Raw genomic sequence first — 9781 nt, forward strand, 5'->3', positions numbered from 1 at the left:
TTTGGAGTTATTTGATTTTATTCAAATTATTTTTCTCCAAAAATAAAATATATGGAAATTAGGGTAAAATGATTCCATACATTAGAAAATTCGAGAGAAATAAATTGAAATCATTTTGGTATTATTAAAATGATTTTTATTGGGTTTTATTACAACAGTAGCACTCTTTGCTTTATTTAAATTTTTGCCGATTTTATTTGACGCTAAAAAAATGTTCATGTTGTAGAAAATCTTTTTCTGAAAAGTTTGCTATATTATATGCCTATATTATATTTTTTATTCTTCTTGGTTTTATTTTATTTTCTGTAAAATTGTTTAAAAAATCTTTCTCCGCCGAACTGGGTCAGCCCAGCTCCCAGCCGGGCCGCGGCCCAGCCCAGCCGCCTCGCCCCGACCGACTCCGAGCGGAGTCCGGCCGGTGTACGCCGCCGCCGCCGTGGCCGAGGAGGACTCCTCCTGCCCCTTGCCCAAGCCGCCGCCCTCCCTCCGCCTTTAAAAGGCGAGGCCACCCCGGCCCTCTCCTCCTCGCATCGCCGCCCCGCTCGCCTCAGCCACGCGCGCCGCCGCCACTGCCAACCGCCGCCTCGCCGCCTTGCCCTGCCGCCGCGTGGAGCCGCCGCACCGAACCCCGCCGCCGAGGCCGAAGCCACCCCGCCGCCGATGCCAAGCCCGCCGCTGCACCAGGGTCCGCCGCCGCCACCGCCGGGCGCCATCGCCGGACCCGATCCGGCCCGACGCGGTAGAAACCGTCCGGTTCGCCGGTTTTATTCAGGGTTTAGGTTTTTTTCGGTTTACCATTTAAAAAAATCTGGTTTTTCTTATTAACCTGGTTATTTGGTGAACGCTCGCTGTTTATCTCTTCACTGTGAACAGATTCGTTCGTTAGCGTTCGGTAGCGAGCGTTCGTTCGATAGAATTTTCTTTTTCTTTTTAATTTCTGCCAGGGACCTATCCATAGTTTTATATTTATAGTTTAGCCCCTGATGTTCAAACGGCTACAACTTTTTACTCGCTTGTTCAAATCCAACGAAACCAACGCCTACTTCTTTGTTACGATCCCCTCTGTCCAGATAATCAACTTAAACATGTTTTTGAAAGTTTAAAATTTGATTTCAAACAGTTTTGAATTCAAACTTCTTTTGTTCATAACTCGAGTTTTATAACTCCGATTTAATTGATTCTTTTTGCTAATCGAAGCTCTTGACCTAAACTTTTGGATAAGGCTAAATTCACTTGATTTTGGTACTGTTAGAAATTGCTTTCTGTTGCAAGAGTTAATTGCTTGTTTTCGAAGTTTCTCGAGACATTTTCTTTGATTCTTTTGCATGATTGCTTATGTCTGGTTACTACTGCTTGCTTACGATAGATTGACCAGAGTGTGACGAGTAGAACTATCAGGAGTTATGAGTGTGAATCATCTTCATCAACAGTACAAGGCAAGTTCACACTTTGATCACACTTTTCATTACCCAGTTTTTATGCATTAGTTTCAACCCTCAAACATTGCATGAGTAGGATTGATAACATGTGGGTATTGGGAAGTAGTTGATGAGGTAGGAACCTATTGTCTTGCATTCAACCCCTGGGTACTACTACGTTATGCTTATATTGTTATGCTATGCTTGTAGACGTGGTTTGGTTTTGAGAGAATTCATGAAAGATGTGCGAGTTATTGTTAACTAAGGTTTAACTTAAGGTGGCTACTTTAATACACATCTGGGTGGATTGGTTGGGGCACTCTGGAGCACCCAGTGGTTTACCCGGGCACCTGGAGAACCCAGTGCTTGCCCAAGGGAATCCCAGAGTACCCGTGTGATCACCCTATGGAATGCCACCCAGGCTCAAAGGGATCATAAGATTATTCATGCTAGAAACTTTCGTGTGCAGCCACAAGCCATTATGGGCTCTGTCATAGTTGAGTAAGTTGCGGGAATCCTTTCCATGATGGGCTAGAAGATGTAGGGGATTGTCGGTGTACCGGCCTATCTATCGGTTAAGGGGACCTCTTCGGAAAGACTGTGTCTCGGTCATCCGTTTCTCAAACATCATGCAGTGCGAGAAATACAACGGAGGAGATCGAGTCTTGTGGGGAAAAGTGCACAAACCTCTGTAGAGTGTACAAACTAATCATGATTAGCCGTGTCCCCGGTTATGGACATCTTGAGTATCTGGTACTCAAATTATTGATTTGATCTCATCACTTTACTTAATTAATTTGTTGGGTTATAAGTATTATTTTGGGATTGAGTTGGAGGAACCTTCTCAATGTTGTCAACAAACTTTCTAGTTAAATAAAACATATTCCTTTGTTGTAGGGAAAAATTAGCTTTATGCAAAACTTAAACTTAGAGCCTCCACCAGCCAAATATGCATGTAGTGAGAGTCATTATTTCAGCATTTTTCTACAGTGTGAAATTGCCAGTACATTCAATGTACTGACCTACATGGCTGCAACGTCTCATGTTGCAGGAATCTTACGACGAGTAAGTGATACGTTAGGGTTATGATTTCTACACTCAACTTTGTCATTGGTGTTGATGGCAATCCACAACCTTATTGTTACTTCTACTATATGGATTGAGGTAATAGTATTTACGTTACTTTATACATGTGATTTACCTCTGTTATAAATCCTTGAGTAATGTGTGTTAGCATACCAATCCAGGGATGACACTTAAGCACAGAGACTTGATCCATTCGGGTTGGGTCGCTACAAGATGGTATCAGAGCACATGTTGACTGTAGGACGTGACACCTAGAAACTGGCAAGCCCATAGGAAAGATTTTCTCTAAAACTTTATTTTCAAAAAGATCTCTTACCTCTCTTCTTTTTCTGAGCTTTATCAAATTTCCATTTTAGTTAGACCATACCCCTTTCCCCTTTTGACCACACGAAGATTCGACTGATGAGACCACTCCGAGAAGATATCGGACAACTAAGACCACTTCGGAATGAAGAGGATTTTACCGTGCATTGTAATAATGGAAACTACAACGATTGAAGACTCTGAAGACTAGGAGAATTTGAAGGCTCTGAAGAATTTCCAGATTGGTATGACCTAGGAAAGTTACCCTTATGGAACTTCTGAGACTATAAAAGCTATCAATACCCGAGATCAAGGTGTCGGAGAAAGATCGGAACATGGAGCATTAAAACTCAAAGTTTTGTCAAGAAAACCCTAAGGCAGGAGATATCAACTACGGAATGATAGCTCATGGAAATGACAAGGGCAAAAACATGATTAACCAAGATGTTATCGCCGCTTATGCTATTGGCACTGTGCTGAGTTAAGCATGCATTTCTTCGGAAGGATTGGATGGTAGAAGGCCGATGGAGCATCTATCAGCAAAGGATGAAGTTTTAACCTTAGCTGGTGTATCACAGGATCTGGAGTATTACATCAAAAAAATTAAAATGGACCTTCAGGAAGCCGTATTTGAGAAGGAAGCATTTCGTGAAGAAATCATGACCCAGAAGCTGAAGCAAGCCAGGCTGGAGGAGAAAAAACCTCGAGATATCGGAGATTCGTTAGAAACTGAAGGACAGTAGGACCATGGTTCATGCCAAGGGTGTTGAAACCCAAACGTTTGGAACGCAACTCCAGAAATATTAAAGGACATCACAAGAGACTTCGCGTCAACAGAGGTGATCTGGCAAAAGAACTTGAGAAGGTCAAGCATGATCGGAAGAAGCCATCGGAGACATGAACAAGACGTGAAGAGTTTGGAGACTTTGAAGATTTATTGACCTTTAGAAGACCAAATCCATGTTATATACCTATGTTAGATGCGACGATTGTGAGCTGTCATTTGCTTGATGTTTTTCCGAGAGCCACAAAATAAAATCTGACTTTTCAAGACTATTGTTTTTATTGTGTGCATCTCTCTCTATCTCTCTTATCTCAACCCAAAACCCATGGAACCAATAGAGGACGAATGGAGATGAACCCATATTTTCTGGACCGATGACTCAATTTGAGATGGACCTATGGATTCAGAACATGGAGGATCATGTGAAGAATAACACTATAGCCGGAAAGGATATGACCCAGCATGCTCTTCAGTGCTTTGAAAGAGGTGCTGCTACTTGGTGGATGATGTACCAAACCATCAATGGATGGCAAGGAGTAACCACTTGGAAGGAATTTAAGTTGACTCTGCTAAGGTCTCGTCTTGCGTACAAGAAATTGAAGTCTTATGGAATGAAGAAACCTTGTGTATGGAAGCTCTGTTGAGAAATAGGACACAACCATAACAAACACAAGGATGAATGCCCTCATTCTGAAGAAAGTCACCCAGATGAAGAATGCCCAACTAGGCAGATAAATTGTTTCTTGTGTGAAGGGACTACCCACTACCCTGCTCAGTGTCACATTTATCCCATGGTACAGAGAACCATCCAGCAGAAGAAAGAAGCAATGAAAGGAGCCTTCATGGAATTTTTAGAAGAACCTGTGATGAAGGAAGAGGTGGAGGACACACCTGAAGAAGACCCAATTAAACCCTGCACCAAGTCATGCTATTCATGTGGAGAAGAAGGACACATCTCCCAAAATTGTCTGAATGGGGACCTAGTAGAATTCCCGACAGAGGAAGTAGAGTATGACCCACAGGAAATAGAAGCCCTGATTGGAATGGAAAAGTCCAGGAAGAGAAAAGATTGGATTCCAGGAAGGACCTGAGTCATGTCACCTATTTCAGGTGCAAAGATTCAGGGTACTACTTCAATAGTTGCCCAAAAAGGAAGCCGAGGACCCAATGAGGCTTTCAAATCACAAGGAAACCTCGAGACTTGTCAGGAGTAATATGTTTCCGTTGTAATGAAGCAGGGCATTTTGCCAGAGATTGCCCAAAGAGAAGGAGGCTTGTGCTAAATTGTTGAGTCTGTGAGAAATATAGTAATAGTAGTGGGAACAATTCTTTTATATTGAGGTGTTGAGTTGAGGCATGTAATGGAAATGCAGGAGATTATAACTATTGGAGAATCAATAAAGTTAGCATTGTTGGTACTGATTCGGATTTTATGAGTTGTTACTCTATGAAGAAAGATTTTGACCATTTTTGAGGATATGAGAAATATGGTCTATGGATGAATTTGTGCATTTCACGGGTGGTAGTACCATGTGAGGACACTTGACCGCTGGAAAAGATAGTGATATTCTACGGAGTGGACTTCGGACAAAATAAGTATAAGTTTTATCTCGATATGTGGGATACCCCAAGAATATGAAGGGATGAAGTATTATTGGACGTAAAGGAGTTATAATGTTGGTAATATGGAGCAATTGCAACTCCATGATGATTCTGAGTAATCACGTCTTAGTTTGGTGCAAATAGAAGGGAGACGGTACAATTGGATGGATTTAAGAATGCTAGGAAGCTGGATGTTGGAATAAAGACCAGTTGCCCCGATGATGAGTTTAAGGTTTACAGGTGATGAGATGGGCCATAACCCACAGGCTCCAGGACCTGCCAAGAAGCAAGCACACTATTGCTGAAGGGAAAACCCTGGAAGAACTTAAGTTTATCAACAGACGATCTTATAGGAGTTTACGCAAAGCCTAAGAGATGTGAAGAAACGAAAGATGTTCGTTTGGCTTGCAGAATTAGTGGATTTATCCGAACTTGGTTCATCGACAAGAGAAATTCTGCAATGCTTGTGAGGATGGCCGAGTGTTAGAATGCGAGATTCACTAAACCATATACAAGGTAATGATTTGGGTGCGGGATGGATTGATCACCATACCAACTTACTCTTATTATTCACCTCTGCTATATGGGATGGTAAATCTGAGTAACTTTCCTATAGTAGAGCGACGACGATCAAAACCTTGTTTAAACCTTACAATGGTATGACAATTTTCCCTTGTACAAGGCAGTTGTTGCCAACCGTAGGTCATACTGTGAGAATGAAGCCCAGACCCATTTCATGCAGGAGAAACCATAAATTGTTGACCGCTAGGAGATATCGATAGTTGTTTATTATTGGCGCCAGACCTGTCAGCTAAGAAAACCTAGTCACGGAAGCACCTTACTAAGATGAACAGGACACATGAATTGAGGAAAAAGGTTATGCCACTACCGGAAGGGCCAGAGAAGGAATTTTCTCGAGAATCCGAGAAGATCGACACTGCCAACAAAAAGGATGGAGTATATGAGTTTTGATGGAACCGTAACCATGCTTCTAAGGGTGGTAGCACCCCAGACCACCTGTGATGATCGATGGATTTTGAGAAGACCCCGAACCTAACCTATTTTTCTTGCTAGCCTCTCTGAATCTCGAGGACGAGATTCATTTTAAGGGTGGTAGGTTTGTAACATCCCAAAATTCTAAATTTTGTAATGTTATATTAAATAAATAGTTTTGATTGATTGTTTGATTGTGGTGTGGTTGCTTGTCTGAAATTGAGGGGAACTTGAAACTTTTTGGAAGTTAAATGCGAGGGAATAAAAGGACTTTCCCAAACTTTCATTTCTGCATTTATGATCTCCATGAATTCAAATTCTTTTCAAATACAAAACCCTAGAGACAAGATGACATGACTTCTTCCATTTAAAATGAAAAGGGTTCTCAAAATATTTGAATTTTATTTGGAAATATTTCAAATTCAAAAACTTTATGCAACTCAATGATTTTCATGAGAGAAGATAAAATGACTTCTTCAAAACATATGAAATCTGAGTTGAAGTTTAAAAGGATCAAATTTAAAGTCCTTTTGGAAATTATTTTCAATTTGGAGTTATTTGGATTTTATTCAAATTATTTTTCTCCAAAAATAAAATATATGGAAATTAGGGTAAAATGATTCCAGAAAATTGGAGAGAAATAAATTTGAAATCATTTTGGTATTTTTAAAATGATTAATATTGGATTTTATTGCAACAGTAACACTCTTTGCTTTATTTAAATTTTTGCGGATTTATTTGACGCTAAAAAAATGTTCATGTTGTAGAAAATATTTTTCTGAAAATTTTGATATATTATATGCCTATATTATATTTTTTTATTCTTTTTGGTTTTATTTTATTTTCTGTAAAATTGTTTTAAAAAATCTTTTTCCGCTAAACTGGGCCGGCCCAGCTCCCAGCCAGGCCGCGGCCCAGCCCAGCCGCCTCGCCCTGACCGACTCCGAGCGGAGTCCGGCAGGCGTACGCCGCCGCCGCCGCCGTGGCCGAGGAGGACTCCTCCTCCTGCCCCTTGCCCAAGCCGCCGCCCTCCCTCCGCCTTTAAAAGGCGAGGCCACCCCGGCCCTCTCCTCCTCGCATCGCCGCCCCGCTCGCCTCAGCCACGCCGTGCCGCCGCCACTGCCAACCGCCGCCTCGCCGCCTTGCCCTGCCGCCGCGTGGAGCCACCGCCGGAGCCGCCGCACCAAACCCCGCCGCCGAGGCCGAAGCCACCCCGTCGCCGACGCCAAGCCCGCCGCCGCACCGGAGTCCGCTGCCGCCGCCAGCGGACGCCATCGCCGGACCCGATCCGTCCCGACTCGGTAGAAGCCGCCCGGTTCGCCGGTTTTATTTAGGGTTTAGGTTTTTTTTCTTTTCAGTTTACCGTTTAGATAATCCGGTTTTCTTATTAACCTAGTTATTTAGTGAACGCTCGCTGTTTATCTCTTCACGGTGAACAGATTCGTTCATTAGCATTCGGTAGCGAACGTTCGTTCGGTAGAATTTTCTTTTTCTTTTTAATTTCTGCCAGGGACCTATCCATAGTTTTATATTTACAGTTTAGCCCCTGATGTTCAAATGACTACAACTTTTTACTCGCTTATCCAAATCCAACGAAACCAACGCCTACTTCTTCATTACAATCCCCTTTGTCAGATAATCAACTTAAACATGTTTTTTGAAAGTTTAAAATTTGATTTCAAACAGTTTTGAATTCAAACTTCTTTTGTTCATAACTCGAGTTTTATAACTCCGATTTAATTGATTCTTTTTGCTAATCGAAGCTCTTGACCTAAACTTTCTGATAAGGCCAAATTCGCTCAATTTTGGTACTATTAGAAATTGCTTTCTGTTGCAAGAGTTAATTGCTTGTTTTCAAAGTTTTCCGAGACCTTTTCTTTGATTCTTTTGCATGATTGCTTATGTCTGGTTACTATTGCTTGCTTACGATAGATTGACCGGAATGTGACAAGTAGAACTATCAGGAGTTATGAGTGCGAGTCATCTTCATCAATAGTACAAGGACAGTTCACACTTTGATCATACTTTTCATTACCCATTTTTTATGCATTAGTTTCAACCCTCAAACATTGCATGAGTAGGATTGATAACATGTGGGTATTGGGAAGTAGTTGATGAGGTAGGAACCTGTTGTCTTGCATTCAACCCCTGGGTACTATTACGTTATGCTTATACTTCTATGCTATGCTTGTAGACGTGGTTTGGTTTTGAGAGAATTCATGAAAGATGTCAGAGTTATTGTTAACTAAGGTTTAACTTAAGGTGGCTACTTTAATACACATCTGGGTGGATTGATTGGGGCACCCTGGAGTACCCAGTGGTTTGCCCGGGCACCGGGAGAACCCAGTGCTTACCCAAGGGAATCACGGAGTACCCGTGTGATCACCCGATGGAATGCTGAAGGAAATATGCCCTAGAGGCAATAATAAAGTTGTTATTTATATTTCCTTATATCATGATAAATGTTTATTATTCATGCTAGAATTGTATTAACCGGAAACTTAGTACATGTGTGAATACATAGACAAACAGAGTGTCACTAGTATGCCTCTACTTGACTAGCTCGTTGAATCAAAGATGGTTAAGTTTCCTAGCCATAGACATGAGTTGTCATTTGATTAACGGGATCACATCATTAGAGAATGATGTGATTGACTTGACCCATTCCATTAGCTTAGCACTTGATCGTTTAGTATATTGCTATTGCTTTCTTCATGACTTATACATGTTCCTATGACTATGAGATTATGCAACTCCCGAATACCGGAGGAACACTTTGTGTGCTACCAAACGTCACAACGTAACTGGGTGATTATAAAGGTGCTCTACAGGTGTCTCCGATGGTACTTGTTGAGTTGGCATAGATCAAGATTAGGATTTGTCACTCCGATTGTCGGAGAGGTATCTCTAGGCCCTCTCGGTAATGCACATCACTATAAGCCTTGCAAGCAATGTGACTAATGAGTTAGTTGCGGGTTGATGCATTACGGAACGAGTAAAGAGACTTGTCGGTAACGAGATTGAACTAGGTATGGTGATACCGACGATCGAATCTCGGCCAAGTAACATACCGATGACAAAGGGAACAACGTATGTTGTTATGCGGTTTGATCGATAAAGATCTTTGTACAATATGTAGGAGCCAATATGAGCATCCAGGTTCCGCTAGTGGTTATTGACCGGAGATGTGTCTCGGTCATGTCTACATAGTTCTCGAACCCGTAGAGTCCGCACGCTTAACGTTCGATGATGATGTGTATTATGAGTTATGTGATTTGATGTACCAAAGGTTGTTCGGAGTCCCGGATGAGATCACGGACATGACGAGGAGTCTCGAAATGGTCAAGACGTAAAGATCGATATATTGGAAGGCTATATTCGTGTGACGCCCGGATAATTAGGCTACAGTAACCCCACGTTAACGATGCCACGTCACCTCAGATTACTGTTGATAATCTCGTGTTAGTTCGAAACGATTCATATTCAAAATTTGAATTTAAGTTAAACAATTAAAGTTTTCAAAAGTCAAAACTAAATTGTTCCTAATGTGTCAAATAATCCTTAGTAAATGTTGGTGGATAAATTATCTTTTAAT

This window comes from Triticum aestivum, chromosome 2D (genome assembly GCF_018294505.1).
Source record: "Triticum aestivum cultivar Chinese Spring chromosome 2D, IWGSC CS RefSeq v2.1, whole genome shotgun sequence".
Lineage (NCBI taxonomy): Eukaryota > Viridiplantae > Streptophyta > Magnoliopsida > Poales > Poaceae > Triticum > Triticum aestivum.